The sequence below is a fragment of the Netta rufina genome (assembly GCF_964035555.1).
Source record: "Netta rufina genome assembly, chromosome: Z".
Taxonomy (NCBI): domain Eukaryota; kingdom Metazoa; phylum Chordata; class Aves; order Anseriformes; family Anatidae; genus Netta; species Netta rufina.
In genome coordinates, this window is record NC_140126.1 from 37931727 (window position 1) to 37951446 (window position 19720).

Consider the following 19720-nt stretch of genomic DNA (forward strand, 5'->3'; position numbering starts at 1 on the left):
ATCTACCCTGTTTTATTTTAAAACCATTATTCCTTGTCCTATCACCACATTCCCTGAGAAAGAGCACATTTCCAGTTTTCAGGTAGGCTGCCTTTAGGTACTGGAAGACCACTATAAGGTCTCCACAGAGTCTTCTCTTTTCCAGGCTAAACAACCCCAACTTCTTCAGCCTGTCTTCACAGGAGAGGTGTTCCAAACCTTGGACCTCTTGGCTCTCTTCTTAACTTGCTCTAATATGTCCGTGTCCTTCCTGTTTTGGGGACCCTACAGGTGAATGGAGCACTCCAGGTGGGGTATCACAAGAACAGAGTAGAGACCAAGAATCACCTCCCTCAACCTCCTGGCCACACTTCTTGTGTTGCAGTCATATTTCTTTTAATTATATAAAAAGCATGCATATTGAGTTTTCATTACTTATCCACTAAAACATGAAGGTGGAAGAAGAGTGGGCTTTGGTAGCATTTTTTTTTTTTTTTTTTTTTAACCATTAACTTCAGTCAGGACCTTGGTCAGCTCTTTGAAAGCACTCTCCTGCAAGAATCAGGAGCTGATCATTAGGGGTTTAGGCAACAAGTGTGTACCTTCTACCATGTTATGTTTGTTAGGCCCAACAGTGGGAAAGGGCCAGTGGCTAACTGTCTGGTTCAGGCACTCATTCCCAGTTAAAAATCCTTTACCAGGGCCAAATTGCTAATTACTTGGACATCTTGCAGAAACCAGCTATAGACAAACCAGCTGGGTAGTTCTGCCTGCCAGAACAGCCACACAGACCTGTGTTGTTTTTTTTTTTTTTATTATTCCAACTGGCTTGGACTGGTTTTGGCACACACACAGACAAAAGGCTTAAAGAATTGCTACCAAGCTAAAAAGGCAAGTAATGAAGAGACTGATGGCTTGAACCTCAGAAAATACGTTATTTATACTATTTGGAGTTCAGAAGGGTTTAATAAGATTTCTCCTGATGCAGAAACAGGTATTTGGCCAGAAGTGAGAATTATAAGTATTTAGGCTATATTTAATTTATAAAAGTACTATATTTAACAGCTCTGCCTAAGTTCTCATTCATTGATGGAATTGGTAAGTGAATTGTTTATTTTTTAAACCATAACTGTGTCCACAATATACCTATTAATTTGTACACTTTTGTCTGCGAAAGACCGCATTTTTGTTCTTTTTAGAATATGAATGTAATGTTTATTACAATTTTAAAATTCAAATAGTAATAGAAATATTTGGCATCAAGAAAGAATATATCATGTATCTATAAAATTTCAACAAATTAAAACCAAAAATATCTCCTAAGTAATTTTTAAGAAATACTTTCAGGAGAGATTAAAAGTGGAGAAGGAAGATTCATCTTTTAGGAGTAAACCAGGCTAGAAAACTCAACATCACTACCCATATCCATGTGAGTTCCATAGTGTTCTAGCATTATTCAGTTAAAAATCTCCACTGAAGTGTACCAAAGTTTCCTGCAAGCCTAACGTGCTGGTTATCTTAATTAGTCAGTGACTAAGACTAGAATGGATGATTTACTCCAAATACAGATAAATAAGTATTTAAATAAAGATACATAGGGTTTAAAGAACAAAATGTCTAAAATTGTGTGTGTGCTTGTGTGTGTGTGTGTGTTTAACAAGGATTTTAGAGAAAGTAATCATTGTGCTTTTTCTCACCTCTTACATGTGTATAGAACTCATGAGAGTGCTAAAGAAACAATCACATATTTTCTTATAAAGAAATGGATCTTGACAAAGCAGTGGACACATTAACTAAAATCTCATTGAGTCATATAAGAAACTTTGTTTTCTTAGAAGACATTATTTCAGAGAACGAATGGGTAGTACTGTTTTTTTGATCTTTCAGCTTGTTTTACCTTTACCAAGCTTTTCTATAAATCCAAAAATCACTGTCATCTGAATAAAAGTTTACTTGTGATATGCAGTTTTACGCTAGGAATCAGACTGAGACCATCAAACTAATTTCATATAACTAAAGCTAATGTAATTAAGCCTTTGGCATCAGAAGATCAATAAAGGATTTAAAATGGAAACCAGGAACACTGTTTCTTAACTAACATGGAATTCAGTCTGTGTAGCATTTTACTTAGAAACATATATTTCTTTTTATGGTATTGACATGTATTTTGTATCTAACATTAAGAGAAAGAACATTTAACTGTTTAAATTTAACTGTTATAAGAAAAAAAAAAAAAAAAAAAAAAAAAAACAGTCCTTCAGCAGAAGGAATAGAATAAGAGTTCATTAAAGAAAAGCAGGAGAGCTGTAGATACATGTAGATCAGTGAGGTCATTTACACACATTTTACAATCCCATTCCAGAAGATTTGATTGCTTTATTTGCCCCAGAGGCCTCAATCATCACATGAATTTGCTCATCTGTTTAAAACACAGAATGACTACTAACAACTTCCTTCTTCCTTGCACTTTGATGCATTTGTTTCCTAAGTATTTCTTTTAAATTGAGTGAGAATTAAACATAATGCACACAGTTCCATAACAACATTCCTCGTAATGAGAGCCATCTTTTAACGGAAAGTACTGCCTTAGTAAATTAAAAGCACACAATGCATAAACCACATATATCAGTATATAAAAAATAAAAAGCCCCTTTATTTATTCATTTCACTAAACAATGTGATGAAACATACTAAAATGAAATACACACACACACACACACACAAAAAAAAAAATAAAAAAAAATTACATTCCTAAAAGCCTAAAGACTTCTCTCTGAAAAAATAGAAACACTAACAAAGCCATTATTAGTTAAACAGGCAAACAAACATAACAGGAGTTCTAGTGATAATCATTTTAATACTATTTGCATTTAACTTCTTATGTAGGACTTTATATATTTTTATTTTTATTAATTTAGTGATGATTAATTTAATCTTAACTAATCTTAACTAATTTAACTTTTTATATAAGACTTTATATATTTCTTATTACTATTATTATTATTATTAAAATAATTCTACTGCAGATTTCCAGCCATTAGAGAGTTAAAGAAAAAAAAACTTTTCCATTTTTTTTTATATTTAAAATTTTGTTCCGTTTTGTTTTGTTTCAATGTTTTTATTGTTGTTGTTGTTTAATTCTAATTGACTAATGTCCTTCCATGTTTCAGCTCCAGCATAGGAGTGTGCCAGAAAGCAAGACTATTCCCTTAATTCAGCTTGGAAATCTTTACTTTTTTTTTTATTATTATTTTTTATTATTTTTTTTTTTTAGCAACATAGAAGATTATTGTTTAATGGAAGAAAATCCCACAAGCTCTGTTGCTTATTTTGCTTTTTACATAGACGTCTTTAAATATAAGATGCAGGCCACCCAGTGCAAAACTTGTCAGACCCAGAAAAAGTGTACTACATTTTTTTAAACAAAAGCTGTCTAAATTGCATACTAAGAATAAAGTATTTCTGTCAAAAGGAGAGTTCAAAAAGAAAATGCACAACCCAAAATTATATAAAGAATATTTATAACTGTAGTGAAAGATCACAGTCACAAAAATTAATCTAAAAATTATTCCAGGCTTGTTTATTCCATATGGAGGTTTTCAAAGGCATTATGTGTCAATTTTATTCTACAGTTCACAAAAACCATCTGTCAGCTGTTTCATATCATTTTTGTTTTTCCTGTGTTTAGAGACAGAGGGGCTTTAATAAGGATTCTTTTGTTTCTGACCAAATATCATGTACTCTGTGCCTCTTTACACCTATCATTATCTAAGCTCTATACTTTACCTTTTGATTCACTTTATTGTGCTCAATTTCTTCCAACAACACTATTGTTTCTCTTGTCACCCATAAACAGAAGTAATCTGTGACTGTCTTTGTTGCTTAATATTTAGGTAAAAATTTAGGTGAAAGATCCTCTTATTTTTCCTGAGTTCTTGACAACTAGATCCTTCTGCTACATGATGTTTTTACGAGAAAGATGGTTGGACTAGATGATCTTGTAAGTCCTTTCCAACCTTGTATGATTCTATGATAAACCTTTCCAACCTTTTCCAACCTTTCTATGATTCTATGATAAAATTGTCTCCCAGAGAAAACTAAAAGCTTTGGACACTTGTTTCCTGGAAATTCCTGAAAATCTTGGACCTGCTCAATACATGAATAAAATGCATAATATATTCACAAGAAATGTTATATACTAGCATTCATCGGATTTACTGAATATTTGTTAGTCAGTACATAAAGACACATCAGATATATTGTGCACACACATATGCTTATGTTCAGAAACCCTACAAATGGTATAACAAAGGATTTTCTGCATAGTTGTTAATAATTGCATTACACAAAAAAACAGTAAGTGACTTAAGAAAATTTCATTGCATCATTTTTTTTTTTATTATTATTATTTTTTATTTTTTTTTTAAGTTTTGAAAGTCTAAACTTGAGGGATAAAAGAGAAAGAAAAATGAATTTTAATTGTTCTCAACTTCTTTGCCTCAGTCTTCACAGACAGTCATGCTTCCCATGTCTCTTTTTTTCCATGAAACTCTAGGCAGAAGCTGGTGGAGCAAAGTCCCTCCCACTGATCATGGAATGGATCCATCTGGATCCACATCTTTCTTGTTCTGGGTCTCCAAACCTGTGTGAATTACTCCAGGTGGGGCATAATGAGGTGCACAATCAATTCGCTCCACCTGCCTCCGTTGATGCAGCCCAAGATACAGTTGGCCTTCTGAGCTGCAAGTGCATACTGCTCACTCATGTCAAGCTTTTCATCTACAAGTACCCTCAAGTCTTTCTCTGCAGGGCTGCTCTCAATGAATTCTTCTCCCAGTCTGTACTCATGTCTGGGATTGCCTGGAACTGCGTGTAGTGCCTTGCACTTGGACTTGTTGAACCTCATTAGGTTCACATGGGCCCAGTGCTCCAGCCTCTCCAGGTCCCTTTAAATGGTATCTCTTCCTTCTTTGGTGTCTGCTAAATCACTCAGCTTAGTATCATCTGCAAATTTGTGGAGGATGCACTAGATCCCTCTGTCCCATTGATGAAAATATTAAACTGTAGTGGTCTCAGACAGACCTCTGTTGGACACTGGCCTCCATCTGGACATAGAACCACCAGTGACCACTCTCTGGGTGTGTCCATAAAGCCAATTCTATATTTATTGAATGGTCCACCCTTCAAATCCACATCTTTCCAAATCAGAGATTAGGACGTTGTGTGGGACTGTGTCACGAGCCTTACAGAAGTTCATGTAGATTGTATTGATTGGTCTTTCTTTGTCAACTGATGCAGCCATCCCATCATAGGCCACCAGATTGGACAGGCAGGATTTGCTCTTTGTCCTGCATGTGCCCTGTCATTGTTTCTAGGAGGGTCTGTTCCATGATCTTGCTAGGCACAGAGGTGAGGCTCACCAATGTGTAGTTCCCTGGGTCCTCCTTTCTACCCGTTTTTAAAATGGGGGTGATGTTTCCCTTTCTCCAGTCACCAAAGACTTTGCCTGACTGACATAATTTTTCAGATATGATGGAGAGAAGCTTGGTGACTACATCAGCCAATTCCCTCAAGACCCTGGGATGCCGATCATCAAGTCTATGACTTTTACCTGTTCAATTTTATCAGGTGGTCTCAAACCTGCTCTTCCTTTACAGTGGGGACTTTGCTCTCCCAGCTTCTGCCTAGAGGTTCATGGAAACAAGAGACATGGGAAACATGAGTGGCAGTGAAGACTGAAGCAAAGAAGTTGTTGACAGCTTCAGCCTTCTCCATATTTGTTGTTACCAGTTCTGCCTTTTCATTTGTCAGAGGGGGTACTCTCTCTTTGGCTTTTCTTTTCTGACCAGTATACCTATAGAATCCCTTCTTGTTATTATATATTTTATAATAAATTATACATTATATAATTATATATTATATACATGTCCTGGTTTCAGTTAGAACAGAATTAATTTTCTTCCTAGTAGCTGGTGGAATGCTGTGTTTTGGCTTAGGATGAGAAGAGTGCTGATAATACCCCAATGTTTTAATTGTTGCAGAGCAGTGCTTATACCAAGCCAAGGACATCTCAGCCTTTTGCTCTGTCCTGCCAACAGGCAGGCTGGGGGTGCAGTAAGAGCTGGGAGGGGACAGACCCAGGACAGGTGACCCAAACTAGCCAAAGGGGTATTCCATACCATCTGACGTCATGCTAAACAATATATAGGGGTGGCTAGCCGGGGGGAGGGCGCCGGACTGCTCGGGGTTAGGCTGGGCATCGGTCAGCGGGTGGTGAGCAATTGCATTGTGCATCACTTGTTTGTACATATTATTAGTAGTAGTACTATTATCACCATTGTATTATTATTATTATTATTATTATTATTATTATTATTATTATTATTATTATTATATTTTATTATTTTATTATTATTTTCATGTCTTATTAAACTGTCTTTATCTCAACTTACGGGCTTCACTTTCCATTTCTCTCCCCTGTCCCAGAGAGGGAGGGGGAGGGTGAGCAAACGGCTGCGTGGTGTTTAGCTGCTGGCAGGGTTAAACCACGACAATACATTATATATTTTTTTTTCATCTCTTGCCAAGCTTTGTTCTCTCTGTGCCTTGGCTTTCCTGATCCCACCCCTACACATCCAGACAGCTTTCCTCTACTCTTCTTAGACCACATGTCCCTGCTCCCACTGCCTGTGCATTTTCTTCTTGTGTCTCTGTTTGATTAGTGGATTCTTGCTCAGCCATCCCTGTTTCCTGCCCTCTCTGCCCACTTTCTTACATAGGAGTATGGAGAGTTCTTGTACCCTAAGAAAAGCATCCTTAAAGAGTTGCCAGCTCTGTTCAGATCCATTTTCCCTAAGGACAGTTTTTTAGAGGAACTCATCCACTAGTTTTTTAAACAACTGAAAGTTCACTCTTCGGAAGATCATGGCTCTTTCTTTGCTCCTTGCCAGGTCCATATTCTGTGTGATCACAAACTCTACCAGGGCTGATCACTGCCAACCAGACTGACTCCAGTCTTAACTTTTTAATGAGTTCATCCACACTGGTAAGCACCAGGTCTGGTAACACTTCTCCTCTGGTTGGTTTGTCTAATACCTGTTCTCTCATTTAGTTGGATACCACATGCACTTCAGCTTTTGCAAATTAGGAAGTATGAAAGCAAACATAGTCTTTGCATAAAACTGGATGATTGTAATTGTGGAGGTCCATTATCAGTGTAGTCTTACATTTACTTTCAGTCACTTTTAATTGTTATTGTTGAACCTACAATTTTTCAAGTATTTTTAAAGTTTTTGAAATAAGCCAAAGTTCTGACAAAACCCACATGTTGCATAGTGGAAGACTAAAGATGCCTTGAAACTACATTAAGGTTTAATGTTTTCCTTCCTTCCTTCCTTCCTTCCTTCCTTCCTTCCTTCCTTCCTTCCTTCCTTCCTTCCTTCTTTCCTTCCTTCCTTCCTTCCCTCCTTCCTTCCTTCCCTCCCTCCCTCCTTCCCTCCCTCCTTCCTTTCCTCCCTCCTTTTTTCCTTCCTTTATTTTAAATTGCTTGTAATTCCAAGCTTGTAATTCCAATTGCCTTTGGCCAAGAAGGCCAACGGCATCCTGGCTTGTATCAGGAACAGTGTGACCAGCAGGGCTAGGGAGGTGATCGTCCCCCTGTACTCAGCTCTGGTGAGGCCGCACCTCGAGTACTGTGTTCAGTTTTGGGCCCCTCGCTACAAGAAGGACATCGAGGTGCTTGAGCGGGTACAGAGAAGGGCAACGAAGCTGGTGAGGGGCCTGGAGAACAAGTCCTACGAGGAGCGGCTGAGGGAGCTGGGCTTGTTCAGCCTGGAAAAGAGGAGGCTCAGGGGCGACCTTATCGCTCTCTACAGGTACCTCAAGGGAGGCTGTAGCGAGGTGGGGGTTGGCCTGTTCTCCCACGTGCCTAGTGACAGGACGAGGGGGAATGGGCTTAAGTTGAGCCAGGGGAGTTTTAGGTTAGATGTTAGGAAGAACTTCTTCACTGAAAGGGTTGTGAGGCACTGGAACAGGCTGCCCAGGGAAGTGGTGGAGTCACCATCCCTGGAAGTCTTCAAAAGACGTTTAGATGTAGAGCTTAGGGAAATGGTTTAGTGGGGACTGTTAGCGTTAGGTCAGAGGTTGGACTCGATGATCTTGAGGTCTCTTCCAACCTAGAAAATTCTGTGATTCTGTGATTCCATTACAATAGTTTAATATTTTTACTATAGATGAAAAACTAACTTTAATGTTCCTAGCTGGCATGAGGCACTAAATATTCTCTTTATTCTCTTTTCAAAGCTTTCATATGAGGTTCTCAAAGAGGAAATCAAACAGCTGGGAATCTTGGGTGGTTCCTTCATGGACCACCCTAGACAAGCAATCTGTAAAACAACACTTGCCAAGACTTGAGTGTCTCATCAAATGCACAAAATATTATGCAGGGTGTTCTGCACAAAATGTGTATTACAATGAGAAGGATGACCATCAGATGGATTAAACAATAATCAGGGAACTTGAAATAGACTTCTAAAAAGAGAGAGAAGTAGTCACTCCAAGAAGAGAATCACGAAAGATTGTAGTGGCGATAAAAGTTGCTGGAAATCTTCCTACAACATAACCTCTCTGCCAGTGGGGTAGAGCAAAATTCATATGGGACAATGGGACCAGCCAACACACAACTGGTGTCAGGCTTGTTATGATGTGCATGTGGGACCTCATGGTGGTTTTTCTCCCTGGTATATTAGTCATATAGTGTTGGAACACCAACATTTTCCCCAGGAAGGCTAAGCAAGTAGGGGAGTCTACAAACTCAGGAATGAGGTGTTGCAGTGATCCCCAAAGCCTGTGAGTGGGCACAAGTATGTATTTCTGTTTGTGTGTGTATTTGTGTAATTAGAACTATTTTGTATTAGTTATTGAAGAATATTTTGGAATTTGTAGGTATCATTACATTTTATCTGTGTCTAGATGATCTGTTACATTATTGATACTTGTCCTAAATTTTCACTGATTGCTGATCACATTATTAATAAATTTATAAAGTATTTTTATCCTTATTTTCCTTTAAAATGTATGAACCAAGCAGTTTTTTTCTGCAGAGATATTTCACTTTCATCAACAGTTAACAGCAAGTTTGCTTTTTATCTTATCTCATTTCATCTCATCTTATTATTTTTTCATGGAAAAAGTTGTATAACCATATATAACCAAAGGTTCCGAAATTCAAATTTCTTGTCCTTTTTTTTTTTTTTTTTTCTTAACAACTTACATCCAAACTATGTGTGTAATGATATTTTTGGTATTTTTGTAAGAAAAGATGTAGATATATTTATATATTTTGTTGTCTCAAATCCCATTTTCCCTATTTCATCCAATTTTGATTTCCAAATCACTGATGTTGGAGATAATAAATCTTTTTAAAAGTTTAATTTTGCCATTAGCTTTATTTCCACTTATCCATTTTTCTGTTGCTGAAAATGTTTAAAATTGAGGTGACAGTAGGATGAAGCATAGGAAGGGAAACAGCCCAGAGATTAAATGACTGTATAGAGGGGTAAAATCATGTATTTTAAAGAAACGAATTTTATCTGCAAGTTGTACCAATCTCCACTCAGCAAGTCAGTTTTTCTAGACAGAAATGACTAAGTATCCAGAGAATATTCACTGCCAAACAGTGCCAATATCATCCCTTCAGGAAACATTTACTCTTCCCCATACTTGAAGGCTATGGCATCAGAACGGTTGAAGACCAGACATTAATATGTGTTATGACAAATACTTAAAAAATGAAACAAATTGTGTCAAACTCCTTTCCCATGTAAAACCTTCTTATAATGCATCATCCTAACTGTGCTGAACATGGAGTACTCTGACAACTATTGGATCAGACACCTAAATTACAGTTACAACATCACCTTCTTTTTGACCCTCTTTTAAAAACACCTGTTGTCTTCACTCTTTATTTACAAGGAAAATGTTACATATTTTAGTGTCATCTGGCATAAAGTAACACAAAGCATAATGCTGCACAAGGTAGTTTACTTAAAATAGAAATTTGTAATTCTAAAATATATTCTTCCATCAGGTGTACAAAAGATCTGATAAATAAAATAAAGTGATCACTATAATCAGCATCACTAAGTGATATCTTGTTATCTAATTAAAACCAAACAAAATGTCCACAAACAAAGGAACTAAAATATGAATAAGAACTGTTTGGCAGAATGTTAGTCTTAACTCATAGCAACAGTTGAATCACTCCTCACAAAACCTGTTACACATATTTATATCTACTTTTCTAACATAGCCCTCACCTCAAATATATTTATTCTTTCATTAAATTTTTTTCCCAGTTCACATCACCATGTTCAAAACCCTAAATTCTGAAAAGCATGCCATCATATTATTGTATAGTATTATATAATTTAAAAGTTTAGGAACACCTTGGAAAATATTTCAGCTTATACCATTAAATAATGCTCCTGTCATTGTAGATTAAAAACGTGCTTTAAATTTATCCACTACTTAGTTTTTAAAACTTACAGTGTAGCAGAACAGAAAGCCATCACTCTCCTTCCTGTTTTGGTCTTTTTTTTTTTTTTTTTTCTTTTTCCCTCTTAAGTAGTCTAGCTAATCTGCAACTCATTGTGTTTTCTGTTTTAGCAGCATCCTAATTAGCAAATCTTGAAATCTGTGCTGTCATGCATGTACCACTGTTTCCAGTGGTACATCTGTTTCTAATGTACAGTGCATAATTTAATGACGAGATACTTCAGTGGTCCGCCCACTGCAAATTTCAGTTGTTAAAAATGTCTGGAGCAAGATGCCTTTAAATAGTAGCCACTTTCTTGGTACATTAATTTTCTTACACTCAGAAGCAGAAAATGTAATTGTAGCTGTCACTGTATGTAAAGCTCTGTTTACTTTTAAATGTTATTTACCACTTAAATATCTTGTTCAAACTGATTATCTACCAAGTCATTTAAAACTTTTATAAGAGCTATTTATTACAGTTAATGTGTTTTTCCTCAGACTGTAGTTTAGGAAGTTTTTCCAATCAGCATTAGAATAAAGTGTAGATTTTTTCTTTAGGCTGGACCTGATAAATGCAAGTCAACTGGATTTTGAGAACTACTGAAATAAAAAACTTAAAACCTTAACCTAGCAGTAAAGCACTGGCTGTGATATTTACATTTAATCTCTTTCCTACATATATACACACAGAAAGAGGCAGAACACCTCCCAAGGACAATACCTTAACAGTCACAAATCCATATCCTCACCAATAATTCATCTTGTCTGGTAATGAGTTTACTGGCTGGTGCTATATCCAACAAACCCTTTACAATGTGGAAGACCTAATTACAAAAGTCATAACACAGTTATCGCCCAACTAAAGTCTTGTTTGACAAACATTCCAAACATATAGGGACACATATAAACTAAAAATCCATGATCTATCTTAAATATAGAATAAAACCTACATTGAAAGTGAGGGGGAAAAAAAAAGCACAAAGGGAAATAAAAATTCAGTGGAGAGGTGACGTTTGTACTACTTTGTTGTCAGACTGTATAGATCATTAAAATATTGTCTAAAGCCCCACAGTCTTCTTTAAAATATTACCACAAAAAAAATCTTTGATAAAATGTTACAGTTTGTGTGTTATTTTATTTTATTTTATTTTATTTTATTTTATTTTATTTTATTTTATTTTATTTTATTTTATTTTATTTTATTTTATTTTATTTTATTTTTTTATTTTATTTTATTTTTTACTCTCTATTCAGAAGTCTTTTCTTCTTTTCCTCATATTGTGTCCCATTCCCTCGTGGAATCCAGCCAGATGTATCTGTATCACTCAAAATATATGATTTCCTTAAAACTGAGATGAATAAACGAACTAGTGAAGAAAAAAAAAAAAAAAAAAAAGGAAAAAAAAAAGGAAGGTATTTATTTATTTATTTTCCTGGACCTTTAAATGCATGTTGAATTTCTCCTAAATAGTTTCGACATTCTTGTAAACCTTGTGCTGGACTGTCTCTGAAGCTGAATTAGGAAATAATATGTTTCACGAAAGGCTTTTTAGCACAGGATGATGAAATGCAGAAGTAGGCTATTATATTTAATTACATCTTGTTCCTGAGACTACTCTTACTGCAGAAAGGAGTTTGTTCTCATTATATATGCAGAATTCCTCATTTCTGGTCAGCACTGCCTCCTTTATCTCTGTCCTGGGAAGAAAGAAGATTAATAAACTTGCCTCTTATCACTGATTTTGTGCTTGACTGTCAATGACAGCAATGTACAATCTATGCTGTTTGATGGGTGAAAATGTGAATTTCCATGTCCTTCAGCCAGGGGCACTGCGTTTCTCTTCTCCCATCCAGCAGACAGCAAAGGAGGGTTGTCAGCACTTTCACAAGTTTTCACTTTAATGAACATAAATAATTAAAAATCTTTCCATAAGCAAATCTGAAAAGATGTAAAGTTGAATCTAGCTTTTTTTTAAAAAAAAAAAAAAAAAAAAAAAAAAAACACTCATGGATGAAATATGAGTAAGATATACATTGCCTGTATACATACATTGCAATATACATACATTGCATGTTTCTTACTCATGATGAAACAACACTTACTCATGGATGAAAAAAGGTTTGCAAAACTATGAGCATACTCAGGCACAATTTGTTCAAAAACTTGGCCAAGCTTTTAATGGATACAGACAGATTCACTGTGTGGGAAACCAAGTTAATTAAGTTAGCTTATGATTTGAAATGAGGCAAGTGAGAAGTTCCAATGAATTATGCTTTCCATTGTCTGGGTCAGAGCAACTTTAAAAAAAAAAAAAATATTTCTTATGCCTGCTTTGAACTAAGCCCCATATCAAATCTGAACAATAATTTTGGAACATATTTACATTACAGATAAAAAAGAAAGATAAGGGTTTAGACAAGCAGCTTTCAGCTTCTTTAATAAATGCTTTTTTATTTGGTAAAATTATTTAGCTTCACTAGTTGCAGACAGATTTTAGGCTGCACACCAGTATACCTAGATATCAGAATTGAATCCAGAGGAAGCGGCCATGCTGAGACAGACCTTCGGCATAAGAGAAACTACAGATTTTTACCAGCTACTTCATTCTGTGCAGAATATTGTTTTATCAGCTAGTACTAGCCAAACTTAAGAAATTTGGCAAAATAACAGTGTGCTTCTCACATATGAAGGTCACTTGCTCTCATTTTCAAATACATTAAACATGCAGCAAAAACCGTGGATACAGAATATTTACAACTGTGAAACATCCTGATAAAGATTAAGATGCTGTGGCATCAACCATAAAAAGTCAGAAAAATACAACATCAGTTCTGATTCACCAGTCTCAACTCATGCTATTGCTTGGGTATATTAATTTCTCTCATATCATATGTTAATTTTGATCCAGGCATTTTTTGGACGCTTTTGTTTTCCTGTGACATAATGTTATTTCAAAATAGACTTTTGTTGATTGAGGTTCAGAAAGTGTTAGCCCACTATGTTTTTTGTTTTGTTTTGTTCTGTTTTTGTCACTAACCATGAGTGGAAATAATGTGAACAGAACTTTGCAAAGCAAAGCCACTGCCTGTGATCCAGCAAAATCAAGGTTTTGGTAAATTCCACTTAGTATTATGCTATCTAAACATAAGGTATTCAGATTAACTCAGATTTGATTTGAACCAGTGAGCCCACCTTTCATTTCTGAGTGACCAAAGTGGTGGTCTTTGATCTAAAAAATCGGTTAGATGCTAAACATGGAACTCATTAACCTAAGAGAGAGGATGCTCAAATCCTCCCACCAGTCTGGCATTCATTCAGGCACCTGAAAAGAAGTTATTCATATACAAAGGAATTACCATGTGAATAGAGCTTCCGTACAGTTTCTGCATATGCTGTCCTGCATTTTTATCAAGACTGCAAACATAAACCAGCGTGAGAAAGCAGGTGCTATTTTATTCTATCTTTTGAGCATCAGTCTTTCCCAGCAGTAAGATCTGTGTGCTAATGGCCAGAGTAAGGCACTCTGCAACTAGGCAAACAGGAAACAAACTAAAAACATACAGTCCTGTGCTTTTGATCCAGATTTCATTATGGCACAGAACACTGAAATAAGAGACAGAAAGCAAAAGTTTTTTGATTCTTAATGTCCTTAAGAGTATGAAGCTGCAATGTAAAAGCCAAGAGTCTAAAAGTATTATAAACTGTCAAGCTGTGACAGTTTCTTCTCATAAACATGAAGTTTGTACAGAATACAGAACAGAAGTGCCCTTCTAGTTATATGTCTGACTTTCAGTAACTCATCCATATTAAACTATTAATTCTGCTTCAGAAATTTATTTACCTATCATTCAAAACAAAAAATATTTTGTTGCCCACGTTAGTCAACAGTAAAATATATTTTTTAAATTAATAACAATAATTGCTGCTATTAAAACAATTGACTTCCACAGAAAATTACTGCAAACAATCCACTACCTTTTACGGGATTACTCACAGACCATTAAGTTATATGACAAAAAAAAAAAAAAAAAAAAAAAAAAGCATGTATACACCTAAATATTTGCAGGTCATTCAAGAGAAATAAAATAAATTAAAAAAAAAAAAAAAAAAAGAGGAAAAGATAAATAAGCAAAGGCTTGAAAACTTGAAAATATGTTTTTTAAAGAGCTATCAGCCATTGGAAATGAAACATCATGGTACAAGATTGAAAAGGCAAATCTCATAACAAAAATAACATAGGAAAAAATCATAGAATCATTAAGAATGGAAAAGACATCCAAGATCGTGTGGTCCATCTTACTGCCAATATTACCCACTAAACCATGTCCCAAAGCCACGTCCAACATCTCCTTAAACACCCCCAAAGACAATAACTCCACCACCTCTCTGGGCAACACCTTCCAATGCCTAACTACTCTTTCCAAGAAGAAACGTCTTCTAATTTCAAACCTAAACCTCCCCTGGTGCAACTCAAAGTTATTCACTCCACTCCTATTGCTTGTTATCTGCAAGAAGAGGCCAACACACAGCTGCTTCCTTTCAGGTAGTTGTAGAGAGCAATAAGGTCTCCCCAGAGACTAAACAATTCCAGTTCCCTCAGTCTCTCCTCATAGGATATCTTCCTTTCACCAGCTTCAAAGCCCTTCTCTGAACACACTCCACACTCCATATCCAGGGCCTCGATATCCTTCTTGTAGTGAGGGGCCCAAAGCTGAACACCATACCCGAGGTGCAGCCTTACCAGAGCAGAATGGAACGGGAGGATCACCTCCCTGGTCCTGCTGGCTACACCTGATACACGCCTGGATGCCATCGGCCTTCTTGGCCACCTGAGCACACTGCTGGCACATGTTCAGGCAAGTATAAATCAGCAACCCCAGATCCTTTTCCTCTGCACTGTTTTTAAGCCACTCTCCCCCAGTCCTGTAGCATTGCATGGGGTTGTTGTGGCTAACATGCAGGAGCTGACACTTAGCCACATTGAACCTCATCCCACTGGTCTCTGCCTATAGACCCATCCTGTCCAGATCCCTGTGCATGGCCTTCCTACCCTCCGGCAGATCAACACTTCCCTGTAACTTACTTGGTGTCATCTGCAAACTTACTGAGGGTGCACTTGATTCTCTTATCCAAATCATCAGTACAGAGGTTAAAAGGGATGGGACCCAACATCAATCCCTGGAGAACACCGCTGGTGACTGGTCACCAGCTGGATTTTACTCAATTCATCAATACTCTCTGGGTCTGGCTGTCCAGCCAGTTTTTAACCCAGCAAAGTGCATACCTGTCCAAGCCATGGGCTTTCCCTCATCCACCAGGTGGTTCACCCCATCATAGAAGGAGTTAATGTTGGTCAGGCAGGACTTTCCTTTCATGAGCTCATGCTGACTGAGCCTGTTCCCCCATTGGTCCCACATACATTGCATGATTGCATTCAAGATAACCTGTTCCATCACCTTTCCTGGCACCAGTGTCAGGCTGACAGACCTGTAGTTCCCCAGGTACTCCTTGCAGCCCTTCTTGTAGAGGGGTGTCACATTAGGTCTCCAGTCATCTGGGACCTCTCTGGATGTCCATGACTGCTGATAGATGATGGAAAGTGGCCCAGCAATCACATCTGCAACTCCCTCAGCACCCTCACGTGGATCCCATCTGGCCCCACAGAATTGTGACAGTCCAGGTGGAGCAGCAGGTTTCTATTTCTACTGGAAGTTTGGGGGGATTGTTCTGCTCTCCATCCCAGACTTCCAGGTCAGGGGGCTGAATACCTTGAGGATAAGTGATCTGACTATTAAAGACAGATGTAAAGAAGGCATTAAGAACCTCAGCCTTCTCCTTACCATGAGCAGTCTTGTTCCCCCCCTGCATCCAAAAAACATTTTTTGTTATCCTTAACCATAGTGTCCACATTGAGCTTGTACCGGGCTCTGGTCTTCCTAATTTTTTCTCTGCATATGCCGGCAACTTCCTTGTATTATCCCCGAGTTGCCTGCCCCTTCTTCCACTGGACATACAATCTATTTTTCTCCTGAATACTCAGTAAAAGTTCCCCGTTCAGCCACACTGGTCTTTTTCCCCACCAGCTCATCTTATGGCACACAGGCACAGTCTGCTCCTACGCCTTTAAGACTTCCTTCTTAAGGAGCGTCCAGCCTTGCTGGACCTCCCTGTTCTCAGGACTGTGTCCCAAAAGACCCTCCCTACCAGTGTCCTGAACAATTAAAAGTCTGCCCTCTGGAGGTCTAAGGTAGCAATTTTACTGACCCTCCTCTGACATCGCCAAGAATAGAGAACTCTACCATGTCATGTTCACTCTGCCCAAGACAGTTCCCTACCACCACATCTCCCATCAGTCCTTCTATGCTCGTGAACAGCAGATCTAGCAGAGACTCCCTCTGGTAGGCTCACTAACCAGATGAGTCAGGAAGGTGTCTTCCACTCACTCCAGGAACCTTCTAGACTGCTTTCTCAGAGCTGTATTCTATTTCCATCATATGTCTGGGAAGTTAATGTTGCACATGTGAACAAGGGCTGGCAATTGAGCTGGCTATTCTGCCGGATGCTTATGGAATGCCTTATCTATGTCTTCATCCTGATTTGGCAGTCTATAAAAGACCCCCATGAGGACATACACCTTCTTGGCCAATCCCCTGATCCTTATCTAGAAGGACTCTGCTTTATCATTCCCAACCCTGATCTCAACAGCATCAAAACATTCTCTAATATAGAGAGCCACACCACCATCTCTCCTTAGTTGCCTATCTCTTCTGAAGAGCTTGTTGTCATCCCTTGTAGCACTCGAGTCATGGGAGTGGTCCCAACACATTTCAGTGATGGCAACCAGGTCATAGTTTGCCTGCCACACAATGGCTTCCAGTTGTTCCTGTTGCACATGCTGCGTGCATTGGTGTAGATGTACTTCAGTTGTGTCATTGCCCTCACCCCCAACCCTCCAGTGATAAAGTTTTTTAAAATGGTTAACAAACCTTTACTTATGCAGTATAAATTGAAGGTAAAGGCATATTAAAGAGGGGTTGAATTAAAACAAAGATTTTCAGTGGTACACACAGGTTAAAAGAAAGGACGGTATGATATCCTAAGGCTTATCCATGGACTTCATTGTGGTACGATCACTGTGTGTAAAATCAGTCTGTCAAGCAACAATAATTAATCTCTGATAGATGTACCCAGATTGTCTGTTTTCACCCATAACCAGCTGTCAAGCAATGTCACATCATCAATGTGAACTTCAGGTTTCTGAGGTATTATTACTCCATTACAGACATAACAACCCAATCGGAAGTAATGACATTTGTGCTACTAAACTATCTTGAAAACTTCTTAAAATCTTATATTCAGGTTATTATTATTGAAACTTAAATTTCAGCAAGATTAGATTTTCTAGTGCTTCACATGTGATGATGACAAGTGTTTTGTCAAAGTCCTAATATAGCTTGATATCTCACCCATCATCCATCTTTGGCATTGAGCCCTGATTTGGCATCAGCCCTGAGGGAGAAAAAAAAAAAAAAAAAAAAAAAAAAAAAAAAAAAAAAGGCAAGCCACAATTTTTGAAGGGCTATAAAAATATTTGAAAATAGTATTATTGTTTTTTAAAGTCTCAAATATAAACCAGATTTTTTTTATGTATGTCTTCTTGTCCAGGAGTCTACAATGCCTTAAAGGTGCATATGAAGCAAAGGATTCTCAGTATCATAATAATTTTCTCATAATTTGTTGAAATACTGAAAATATATATATTTATTATCATGAACGTAGAGAACAAAGATCTGTATTCAGATCATATAAGATATCTGAGGTGAATTTGTGCCCTAGGACCTGTATTTCAAATCTTTTTTTTTTTTTTAGCATTGAATCCTCCCTATCTGAATTTACAGTTTGTGTATTCCAGTTATTGGTAACTAAAAATGTACATTGTCACTGCCTCTCACTGCATCGACATTCCTTTGTTGGAAAACAAACAAACAAACAAAACTAGGGTTAAGAAAGCTAATCATTCATGGGACACTAAAATTAGACTAATAATATTTCACTAAAGTAGAAAAATAACTTTGTCATGTGTATCTTCAGAATCACAGAATGGCCGAGGTTGGAAGGGACCTCTGGAGATCATCTAGTCCAACCCCCTGTCAAGTAGGATCACCTAGAGCACATTGCAATTGAGTGGACACATACTAAGGAGAGAAATTTTATGGCCACTACATATTTAAAATTATATCACATGATATAAAATGCAAAATTTTTGTTTCAATTACACTGTCCCTTATTGAAACAAAAAGAAAAACTCACCATATGCCAAATATATATATATATATATATATATATATATATATATATATATATATATATATCAATGGACTTATTTCTTCCAAAAGTAAAAGAAATTAAAAACCATATTTTCCAATTCTTAAAATATAAATGGAATATAAAAAGTTCCTCTAATACATTCAGCTCCACCAAAAAGGATGAGAAACGCTTTTCATGTGTACAGTGTGTTCCCTGAAGAAGTGGGAAGCTCACTTTCAGGTGTCTACATTTTTTTTACACCAGGATCTCTTCACATTCTGCTTAGTCCCTCTGAGGGACCTAATCTTGACTTTCTGTGTTGTCACAGAGGCTGCTCCTTCAGTGCCTTGGATTGAATCAAAAAGAAAATATCTTAGATTTAGGAAATTATGCCTCCCAAAGAACATTTTTTGAAACTTGAAATAGTTCTTTAAAATTTTGATTTTCACAAAAGGAATCCATTGATAATCATTCTCATGTTGAAGTTTCTAATCACTTCTGCCTTTGTATATTTATTGCCAGTTCATTTCAATAAATATAGAAGTGCACTTAATATTTAGTTATTCAGTAGGAGTGTAGTCATTGATAAATACTAAAAAGTCTTAGATTACCATGGATATTTATTAAATATACTCCAAAGTAAATTTACCAGATTAACATACAAGACTAACCACTATTGAATTGCTAGTGAGACAAAAAGCAGAACACATGAACAAAGCTGAAGAAGAAACATTAGAAGCTTTTGAATAAAATTAGTTGTAAATTCTCAGATAATTAGACCTGGAGCTCCCACTGGAGCTTTATTGCAACCAGTGGTCAAAAGTAAATATTTATCACTTAAGTGTGAAATGGGTATGAATAGTGCCATTAATACTCCATTCAGCAAAGCATTCATTC